Source organism: Rousettus aegyptiacus, unplaced genomic scaffold (assembly GCF_014176215.1).
Source record: "Rousettus aegyptiacus isolate mRouAeg1 unplaced genomic scaffold, mRouAeg1.p scaffold_m13_p_4, whole genome shotgun sequence".
Taxonomy (NCBI): Eukaryota; Metazoa; Chordata; class Mammalia; order Chiroptera; family Pteropodidae; genus Rousettus; species Rousettus aegyptiacus.
In genome coordinates, this window is record NW_023416307.1 from 38,825,652 (window position 1) to 38,837,668 (window position 12,017).

At 34.2% G+C, this 12,017-nt stretch overlaps 1 long non-coding RNA gene across 1 annotated transcript in view; it reads left to right on the forward strand.

Annotated features, from left to right (window-relative positions):
• The window catches only part of LOC107507035, a 239,226-nt gene extending 233,813 nt beyond the window's left edge, over positions 1–5,413 (forward strand). Inside the window, exon 3 of the long non-coding RNA XR_004950508.1 lies at positions 5,246–5,413. This is a non-coding gene — a long non-coding RNA (uncharacterized LOC107507035). The remainder of the gene's footprint in view (positions 1–5,245) is intronic.
• Positions 5,414–12,017: the final 6,604 nt, after the last annotated feature.

Consider the following 12,017-nt stretch of genomic DNA (forward strand, 5'->3'; position numbering starts at 1 on the left):
CCGGAGTCAGGATGGTGTCCTTAGTGACCAGGACAGGTCCTGATCTATAATGACCTTAGTCACTCCAAAAAGAAAAACATTTACCAGTCGTAGGTTTGTAGAACCCACAATGTGAGTCATAGTTTTCTACAGCTGGCACCAATTGACTGGTCAGTTAGGCAAGTGTTTCATCAAGTGATAACCTTGTAGATTTTTAATATTCAACATCTTAGTACATGGCATATAGGGCAAATAGGCATACAGTAGAATATCAATAGGCAATTCAAAAGGAAAAGAATCACTGACAAAAAACAGAGGGAAGTGTTCATCCTAATTAGAAACAAAATAAAAACAATTATAAAGTGCTATTTTTCTGTCCAACAATTAGCCAACAGTATTTTTTTCATACAATACATAATGCTATTGAGGTTTCCTAGACATGGGTATTTATTGGCGGCGGTGTGGGGGGTGGGGGGGGTAAAAACACAGTTGACGGTAGAGACTGAAACACTGAAACATTTTGAACCAATAATCCCACTACTAGAAATTTAACCTGAGAACATCGTTCAGAAGAAGGAAGTTGCTCTGAGCACTGGGCTGTTACCAACAACTTTATTTTTAACTAGAAAAATTGGAAGCAGCCTAAAATCCAGTAATGAGGGATTGTAAGTAAAATTGTGGTAGGTAACAAAGATGAAACAGTTAATAAATGATGATTATCAAGCCATGTAACTTCATAAGTAGATATTATGATAGATCTGTAAAAGCAAGATATGAAATTGTACACACACTATGACTGACTGAATGTGTGTCTGTGTACAAAGAAATTCCAGAAGGACTACACACATAAATGTACAAAGTGGACTTTATATTGGAATAGAAATACGCAGGATTTCCCCACCATTAATACTATTTTACTTGAGTAATAATAATAACAAAATTAAACAATAAAAATAAAAAGGCCTATAAATATTTTTACTTCTGATAAAGTTTTTTCCTGTTCATTCTGTACATTTTCTTAGTTGTTTCCACATAGGATGTGAAGAAAAGATTTTTTGCTCAATATATATAATTTATGGTAGACTCTTTCAGAATTTAAGCATAATTCCAATGTGCTCTCTTAATTCATTTTGGAATAAGAAGAACTTAGTGATGTAACAATAGAATCAAATCAAGGAAGATTTTTTCAATTGTTGCTTTTTTTAAATATGGGGAGGTGTACACCCAGTCAGTGTTTCAATATTTCCAATAACAGGAAAGTCACTAGTTTCACAAAGGAGCATACTTACATTTTACATGCTCATTCATTCATTCATTCATTCAATCCTTTCTCTGTTTAGAATGATCAGGCAGACAGCAACGACTGAAAATGAGGAGGCCAGTTAGGAAACTTTCTCATTAGTTTAAGTAAAAGACAATGGAGCATGAATCGAGTGAGAACCAAGAGAAGAAAATGGAAGAACAAATTTAAAGCATATTTTGAAATCAGATCGAAAGTTAGACCTAATGACTAACTTCAGTTCATATTCAAAGGGAGGAGATTAGTTTTCACTTCTCAATAAAAGGAATAGAAAATAAAAATTATGGCCATCTTTAATCTGCCTTTTTTCCATCTCCTATCAATTTGTTTTAAAATATAAGCTCATCAGAGAGCTCAGACATCTATACTGTTTCTTCTCTTAATTTTTAAATGCTCAATTCTCTTCTTTGAATGCAAGACAGTTTTCTTAAGGATTTTCTTTCCCTTTTAAATCAATCTTCTCTGTTAAGATCTTGTCCTTAGAATAATCTAGATCTTGTGTCTTAACTTTTAAAAATTTATTTTTCTGAATTCTAAATATTGCATATGAATCATGAAGTAATCTTGCTAAAATGCAGGTCTGGGTGGAGCCTGAGATTCTGCATTTCTAACAAGCTCCCAGATTATGCAATGCTGCTAGTCCTCATACAATACTTTGTGTTTCAAAGGTCTAGAGTATTCTACCTGATTCCAACATTGCTTATGTCACTTTGCTCCATGACACTTTACCAATCAATTCTTCCTTTTGGGATAGAATAAAGTCCAGAATCATATTATTTCCTAAGCTTTTTCAAGTGATATAATAGGAAATAAGTCAAACACATCAAATGCTCTGCTCTTGGTGAAATGTGTGTCAAGATAGCTAAAGTTGCCTATCATAAATATGTCATGTCATTGTGCCTATTTTGTAATCTTTAAGATATTGATTTTAAAAAAAAAATTTATAGTTGCATAACAATGGTATGAAGCAGGCATAATTATCTTCATTTTATAGATGAAGAAATACAGGCTCAGAGAGAACATGTAAGTTGCCTCAGATCAAACAGCTGGTAAGGAGTTAAGTGCTGCCTTCCTAATCTAGATCATCAGACTCTGAGCTGTACAAAGTGAAAAAGAAAAAAATTTCTGGTGAGGATTCCTAAGACAAGCATTTCTTATCTACTAATTGCATGAACCAATATCTCAAACACAGAGCATCCTTAAAGACTGGGAGAAAAAAACTTAAGTGAGGGTTCTGGGTATTTGGAAAACTAAAACTGTTCATTTGGACATGACAAAGGTCATTCTTGATTCATTTTCCGTTACAAGCCATAGATGAAGACATACTCTCCCCACCTCCAGTTCTCCAAACAGCTGTAATGTCACAAGCAACTTTAAATCCCCCTCCCTACCCCGCCTCAGTCCCCAAGAACAAGCTTAGGTGTAGTGATGGCATTGTCATGTTGGAGTTGTACTGAGAGCTTTTCTTTGTTGAACACCAAGAATTGGGTATGGGGGAAAATCTGTGAGTACTATAATTAACTTCAATTTTAATTTCTGGGTGTCTTTTTTTTTCTCTTAGCTGCTGCCAAGGTTCTCCTTCAGTCCCATCAGTTAGAGCAGCATTCACAAAACTCAGGCCAGATTCCCTTTGGCAATTTTTATGAGGTTTCAGGGCAATGTGCTTAAGCCTTCCTGGGAAACTCGGAGACAAACTAAAATAAGGGTTAACTGGTGGTAATAATAATAATAATAATAATAATAATAATAATAGAAAAGAAAAAGAAAAAAGAAAAAAAAACCCACCAGTTTTAAGAAGCCATTTTATATTTCTCAGTTTGGGGAAAACTTTTGGGAGTTGGATTTTTAATACTTCTTGGTTTCCAAATTGTTTTTGTACATATTTAATCTTTAGTTCATTTTCTTTGTAGTTATTTTTTATTATTCTTTCATTTCCTATTAATATTACTTTTCTTTATGTGTATTTCTACATAGCTCTGTGTGTATTTGGCCTGTTATGAATTGAAAGCACTGAAAAGCCCAGAAAATTTATCCCTCTAATCTACTCTAATGTTGTTTAAATTAAGGTCCTCACTTCTTTAAAAATCCAATTTATGTTACTTGGGAGCCGCATTTCATATTATCTATTATAAAGCCTGTTTACCCACATATTAATAGTGGACCAGATAGAACCAATGGAGTAAAAATAGAATCTATTTGACGAGTTAGGTTTAAGGAATAAAAAGGGCCTCCTGTGTAATTCATCGTAAGGAGAAGACAGGATCAGGGCATTATTGACTGACCTAAAGGCTGGAAGGCATGCAGTTCTATTCTGACATTTACTGAGGAGTAAGAATGTGCATGGTGTACGAGGTGTTCCGGGTTATAAGATCATACAAAACGCAATTTTAGTCCTTAACATATACACGGTCTAGACAAGAAGTAATGCCATTAGAATAACATAGGAGAGAGATTTCTTTCAGTGGAGATAGAGACGTTTGGGGAAAGTTTGTGGTGATGATTGCATTTGAGCCAAAACTAAAGGTTGGACAGGAATTCAATAAATAGGAATGAATAATAAGGATAGTCAAAGAGAAAAAATAACTTATAGTATAATCATCCACAGAGATGGGAAGTGAAAGGCATGTACAGGGAATAGGTGATTAGTTGAAAAATGCATATAAAGGACTATAGATTTAGAAGCTAGGAAAGTACCCCCCCCTTCCCATCTTTTTTTAATCATTTTACCAATGGCATATATCCTCTAAGACTGGTGCTTCTCACTTATTTTTTGTAAACACATTTTCTTTCCAGAAAGCCTCTTGATGAGAATTAAAATTGAGAATGTTGTATTCATTGATAGGTATAAGGAAGAAGGTTTTGTTTTTTTCTTGGGCTTCTTAACAATATGCTTCCAATATATAGTCCCTCATCACTTTTCAGGTAAGTTAATTTTTTTAAGTGTGGACATCTGAGCCACTTAGAGATGGTATTATTGTGAATATTTGTGAATATGAGATCAATAACACAATTTTTTTAGTCAGGGCTTAATAAAAGCAGAACATAAGTCATTAACATGTCTTTTTCTTGTTCAGTTTACTTTTAATTTTATTTTCGTAGTTCATATAAGATATCTCCACTTCTATTATGAGAGCTACTGAAAGATACTGATTAAAAAATCCTCTTTGAATTAATTTGACGTGAAGTTAAATTGCCATATTCTGACTTTTCTCTAGGCTCACATGTGAATATCTGTTTTTGTTCTATAAACATTGTCAGATTTAAATTTACTATTACTACTTTTTCTATAATTCCAACTAACTTGTATCATCTGATATAAGCGTATCCATTCTCCAGGCTTCAATTACTTCAGAAGTAATGTAGATATCATGAATTTTTAGGAATGCTAGACATTCTAAATGTATGCAAAGTGCCTTATTTTTGAATTTGTCACCTTATAGCATATTACTTATTTAATATATTAGAAGGTTTTGAAGGAAATAGAAATTGAGGGTCATCCTCTGGCATCTGGAAGCTCCTTCTTGACTCCTCAACTTCAAAATCTTACTTTTGATAGCAAGAAAATTTTGCATTGCTGAAGATAAAAGAGTAAGAGAGAGACGAAAAGAGAGAGAAGGAGAAGGAAAGGGGGAAAGAATTACATGATTACTGATAGCTCTCCCTAGGCTTAAATCTATTAATTATCTTGAGTCAGAAGTCCTCATTTCTGGAAATGTATTATTATTTTGGTTGGACTCTTAAAACCATAGTATTTCAAATTATTGTATTATTTAAAGTGACTACGACTATTCATATGCATATTGAACATATCATAGGTCACAGATAACTCTTCATCTACATATTTACGGATAAGGGTAGCCGGATTCGGCTTTTACTTTCATTTATACTCTTTTTCAATATGTGAAAGCAATACATTTTTCTCTCACCTCCATCTGCTTCCCTCACCCCCTCTTCTTTTGCTCACAGCATGGCAACAAGAGTTACAGCTTAGCCTGTTTTGCTTATGGAACTGTGCCAGAAGCAGTTTTGAAGGTGTTTTAAAAATGAAGACATCTGGCAGCTGGCATACTTACAATTCATTTGCCAAAGACAAGTTGCACGCTGCTGGAATTTTCAACTGAAGGTCACGCACCAGGTAAGAAGCAGTGAGGTGGAGCTAGTGCATAGAAAGCCACACACTGAAAAATTGCGAGCTCTCTGAAGTTGGGTGGGCTAAATCCAGAAGCATGCTTGTCTCCTTGTCCACCCACCCCTCCTTGTCACGGGCCCCTTTAAAAGAGGTGAGAGGAAAAAAAAAATTCAAGCCAAGAAAATTGACAGTGAATCACAAGGCTGTGGCATGGCAGCAGAAGCCCTGAAAAATAAGAAAGAGGAAAGGGGGTTAAGGGGAAAAAAAGATAAAAAAAGAGAATTTAACACAGTGCCGGACAAACATGTTCCTGTCAATTGAGTGGTCCAGTTTTTCAGAAAAAAAAAAAAATAGTCTAAGAGATTATGGGTTTATAGCTCAATCCATTAATAAATTACTAACAGGACACCAATGAATGCTCTGTGTCTGAAGATTTGCTTGATATTTGATAGTATTTGGGGTTTTCGGTTTTAAAATCTTAACTTATAACTGGGATCACTAAATACTAGAATGAAATCAATTGGTTTTGTGATATTACACTTGTGTTAAATGAAACTATGTTTTATGGTTTTGTTTTTGTCTTTATCTTCCTGTAAGAGCAATAAATATGGGCATTTTGCTATGATGTTAACACTTGACCTAACAGTGAAGGCACGAAATTATCTCACAACATTGACCAACTCTCTCTAACAAATTTCAACACTTTTAAAAGTAATATGATATGTGAGCAATGAGATATATATTTATAAAGCAATAATTAGAGATTACTTGTATTGGACCTTGATATGCTTCCATGCAATAAGTCTAGGGTTTTTTTCTTCTGTCCTTCCAAGTGTAGGCCTGTTGTATTAAGTGAGTGCTCCCATCTCCCATTCAAAATATGTATAGAGGTAATGGTTAGTGGAGAAGGAGGAAGGTAGTGTTACAGTTACAATTTTTTTGTTGAGGGTGTTCAGCCCTCACCTTACCCCAAATGGAGATAGAATTACTGGCCCTGCAGAGGCTGCAAACCTGCGGCCTAAGTGCAGGATCTAGTCTAAAATTGTATGCACTTGATGCACTCACTGTTAACCTGCAGAGTGTTTACATTAGAAAAAATATATATATGTTGCCAGGAGAGTACATTTTTAAAAATAAAAATTTTCTTTTTATTCAGTTTCTTTTTAAAAATCGGAACGTCAGGCATCACTATCCACAATTCTTTATTAGAACAGTCTGCTGGTCCCGGCCCTCTGAAGATGGTGCAGGGGCCCTTCAGTCACCAGGGTCCTGCGGCCACCATTCTCCCCAAAAGGCTGAATGGAAATTGCTGCTTGGTTTTATTCCTGTTGTTATTTTTCTGAAATCAGAGTGAAGAGGAAAGTGACATATTTCCGGCATACTTATTTCTGTCAAAAGCAAGGAAATGAAAATAGGCCAGAGGAACAAGTTTTTCTAATACCAGGCCCACCGCCCGCAGTGATACTACCTCTCCAGCTTCTGCTGTCCTTTGAGTCTGTTTCCTTTTTACATGAAGCACTTCCTCTAGCCACCCTATTAGGTTCTGTGGGTCGGAAGCTCAAGCTGCTTTCTGACCCAGCCAGGATCACTAAACCTCTACCCCACATCAGAGCAGCAGCAATTTCATAAATGGTTCTCTCTTAAAGATACCCAACTTAGAGTCCATTCCTGGCTTTCAGGCACTACCAAGGCAGGGAGGGGTTGGTAAACTTTGTTATATCACTTAAAAATGTACTTTCTGTTCATAAATTCACTCATGAAAGATTGCCTCTAAGAGATTTTTCTACCACTGGGCCTTGCTTCTTTCGTTGAGATTTAGTAGTTACAAATTCTGGGAATATTTTTCTTTCTTTTTTTTCTTTTCTTTTTAAAAAGAAAACACCATAAATATATACAGGGAAAATGGTACCTGGTAGAAATGAAGATATCTGCCTGGTGATTTTAGTGGTCAAATTGAAATCAATAAAGCAGTAATGACATACTCTTTTCACAGGTCCATCCCTTTAGTGTAATTGCTCCCTGAGGAGAATTTTACAGTTCTTGGGATTGTAAATTATGTGAAGTACAAGCACACTCTACCTCATATGAACTCAACAAAAAAACTCGAGATAAATTATAAATGCTTAGAAATAGGTTTTAAAAAGCATATTGATGATTCGTCAGCTCTTCATCTTTCCTTTAAAACTTGTTTGTTTTTGTTTGCCAGTCAGGTACCTATCAAATGAGACCAATCTGAAATCCCTGTTTTTCATTCATCATATAAAGCTCTCCATTCACACCTTCTGACATATATAGCAAAACCTAAGGAGTAGTGTGTTTTTTACAGGGTATTGTTTCTCTAAAAGGACCCCGCAAAATAATTTCTGCTTCATTAGTTCTTTCTCCTTATGCGTGATTTTAGGTCCTTTATTATTTATACAGAATTTCATTACTGGCTTAAAGGGAAAAAGGATAATTCGTAGACAGCTACTATAAGAAGCATCAAGACAGAGTTGGTAAAGTAAAAAATGTAGATTTTTGGAAATAGGTGTATTTTCAAGAAACAATTTCTCTCCCTCTTTCTCTCTCTCTGTCTCTCTCTCTCTCTCTGTCTCTCTTTCTGTCTCTGTGTGTGTGTGTGTGTGTGTGTGTATTTGTGTGTGTGCTGGCAGCAGAGTGGCAGAAACTTAACTTGCTTTTAAATTTTTTTTACTTTTCAAATACAGTTGACATTCATTATTTTATTAGTTTCAGGTAGGCAGCATAGTTGTTAAACATTTATGTAACTGATTAATTGATCTCCCGATAATTCTAGTAACCACCTGACACTATAGTTATTACAATATTATAGACTATATTCTCTATACTGTACTTTATATCCCTGTGACTATTTCGTAACTGCCAATTTGTACTCCTTACTCTCTTCACTGTTTTCACCCAGCTCCTTAACACCCCCTGCCATCTGGCAACCATCAGTTCTCTGTATCTATGAATTTGTTTATTTTGTGTGTTTTAGATTCCACATATAAGTGAAATCGTATGATATTTGTCTTTATCTATCTGACTTATTTCACTTAGTATAACATCCTCTGGGTCCATTCATGTTATCACAAATAATAAGATTTTATTCTTTTTATGGCCAAGTAATATTCCATTGTATATATGTGCCACTTCTTCTTTATCCAGTCATCTATCAATTGGCACTTAGGTTCCATATCTTGGCTACTGTAAGTAAGGCTACAGTGAAGATAGGTGTGCAGGTATCTTTTTTTTTCAAATCAGTGTTTTGGATTTCTTCATCAGATAAAGAACCAGAAGTGGAATTACAAGGTCTTATGGTAGTTCTATTTTTAATTTTTTGAAGATGCACTACAATGTTTTCTATTTTGCAATCCCACCAACAGTACATGAGAGTTCCCTTTTCTCTACATCTTCACCAACACTTGTTTGTTGATTTATTGATGATAGCCATTCTGATAGGTGTGAGGTGATATCTCATTGTGGTTTTAATTTTCATTTCTCTGATGATCAGTGTGAAATTGAACATCTTTTCATGTGTCTATTGGCCATCTGTGTTGTTTGGTTTGGGGGGTATTTTTTTTTTTTGGTGTTAAATTGTATAAGTCCCTGATATATTTTGGATACCCGTTGTCAAATATAACATTGACAAATATATTCTCCCATTTAGTAGGTTGTCTTTTTTTTTAATTAATGAATTTTTTTTTCTAGAAAAAGTAAGATTTATTGAAAGTAAATTTTAGAAGGAGATGGGCCACACTAGGGAAGGCTGCAGCCCTGTGAAATTTGGGATGTGAAGAAATAAGAGAGTATGCCTCAAAGGGAGGAGTGGGTTTTCAGCAAGGATTTTTAATTTTGTTCATGGTTTCCTGTGCTGTGCAAAAACTTTTTAGTTTGACGTAGTCCCATTTGTTTATTTTTCTTTTGTTTCCCTTGTCTAAGGGGATATCCAAAAAAAAAAAAAAAACATTGTTAAAAGCCATGTCAGAGAATTTATTGCCTATGTTTTTTTCCTAGGAGTTTTGTGGTTTCAGATCTTATATTTAAGCTTTTAATCCATTTTAAGTTTATTCTTGTATATGATGTAAGAAAGTATCTAGTTTCGTTTTCTGTATGTATCATTCCAGTTATTCTAACACCATTTATTAAAAACGGAAGAGACCGTTTTTACCCCGTTGTATATTTTTGCCTCCTTTGTCATAGGTTAATTTACCATATAGGTGTGAGTTTATTTCTGGGCTCTCTATTCTGTTCCATGATCTGTGTGTCTGTTTTTGTGCCACTACCATGCTGTTTTGATTACTGTAGCCTTGGAGTAAATTTTGGTATCAGGTCATGCGATACCTGCAACTGTGTTCTCTCTCAAGATTGGTGTGGCATTTCAAGGCATTCTGTGATTCCATACAAATTTTAAGATTACTTGTTCTAGTTCTGTGAAAAGCACCATTGGTGTTTTGATAGGGACTGCACTGAACATGTAGATTGTTTTGGGTAGTGTGGAATTTTAATGAAGATAATTATTTTTATCCATGTGCATGTTGTATGCTTCCATTTATTTGTATCTTCTTCAATTTCTTTCTTCAATATTTTATAATTTTCATTGTAGAGGTCTTTACCTCCTTGGTCAAGTTTATTCCTAGGTTTTTTTTCTTCTTAATGCAATTGTAAATGGATTGTTTTCTTATTTTTTCTTTCTGATAGTTCATCATTGTTGTATTAAAATGCAACCAATTTCTGAATATTAATTTTGTGTCTTGCTACTTTACTGAATTCGTTTATCAGTTCTAATAGTTTTTTGGTGGACTCTTTAGGGTTCTCTATATATGGTATCTTGTCATCTGCAAACAATGATAGTTTTACTTCTTCCTTTCTAATTTGGGTGCCTTTTATTTCTTTTTCTTGTCTGATTGCTGTGGCTAGGACTTTCAATATTTTGTTGAATAGAAGCGGTAAAAGTAGACACCCTTGTCTTGTTCCTGATCTTAAGGAAAACACTGAGCTTTTCACTCTTGAGTATGATGTTAGCAGTGAATTTGTCATATGTGGCCTTTATTATGTTAAGCTATTAAGCTCTATTCCCACTTTGCTGAGAGTTTTATTTTTATCACAATAGATACTAGATTTTATTAAAAGCCTTTTATGTATCTATTGACATTATCACATGATTTTTATCCTTTATTTTGCCCACATAGTTTATTACAGTAATCGATTTGCAGGTATTGAACCACTTTTGCATCCCAGGAATAAATCCCACTTAATCATGGTGTCTAAGCTTCATAGGTAGTGCAGAATTCAGTTCTCTAATATTTTGTTGAGGATTTTGGCATCTGTGTTCATCAGGGATATTGGCCTATAATTTTCTTTTTCTGTAATATGTCTTTATCTGGTTTTGAAATCAGGGTAATGCTGGCCTCAAAAAATGAACTGGAGAGCCTTCCCTTTCTTATGATTCTTTGGGAATAGTTTGAGAAGAATGGGTGTTAATTTTTTTAATATTTAGTATAATTCACCTGTGGAGCCATCTGGTCCAAGACTTTTGTTTGTTGGGAGTTTTTTTATTGTCAATTTGATTTTATTAGTAGTTATCAGTCTGTTCATACTCTCTGTTTCTTCTTGATTCAGTCTTGGAAGATTGTATGTTTCTAGGAATTTATCCATTGCTTCTTACAATCCTTTGTATTTCTGTGGTGTCAGTTGTCACTTCTCTTTCATTTTTTATTTTATTTATTTGGATCCTCGCATTTTTTTCTTAATGAGTGTGGTTAATGATTAATCCATTTTGTTTATCTCTTCAAAGAACCAGCTCTTGATATCATTGATCTTTTATATATTTTTAGACTCTGTTTTGTTTATTTCTGCTCTAATCTGTATTATTTCATTCTTTGTACTCACTTTGGGCTTCATTTGTTCTTTTTTAGTTCCTTTAACTGTAAGGTTAGATTTATTTGAGATTTTTCTTCTTAAAGGAGAGCTGTATTGCTTGAATTTCCCTGTTAGAACTGCTTTGTCTGTGTTTCTGTGATTCATGGATTTTGGGTCATTGTGTTTTCATTATAATTTCTTTCAAGATATCTTTCGATTTCTTCCTTGATCTCATTGTTAACCCATTCATTGTTCAGTAGCATGCTATTTGTGTTTCTGTGTTTTTCTGTTTTCTTCTTATAACTGATTTCTAGTTTCATACCATTGTGATAGGAAAAGATGCTTGTTATGATTTCAATTTTGTTAAATTTATTGAGACTTGTTTTGAGGCCTAACATATGGTCTATCCTAGAAAATGTTCCATGTGCACTTGAATGTATATTTTGTTGCTTTGGAGTGAAACATTTTAAAAATATTATTAAATCTGTCTGGTATAATGTGTCATTTAAGGCCATTATTTTCTTGTTTATTTCTATTGGGATTATCTACCCATTGATGTCAGTGGGGTATTAAAATCTCCAATTATGACTATATTACTCTCGATCTCTCCCTTTATGTCCATTAATATTTGCTTTATATATTTAGGTGTTCCTCCAATGGATGCATACTTGTTTACAAGGGCTATATCTTCTCATTGGGTTGATACCTTAATCATTATGTAATGTTTTTCTTTGTCTCAACTTATAGCGT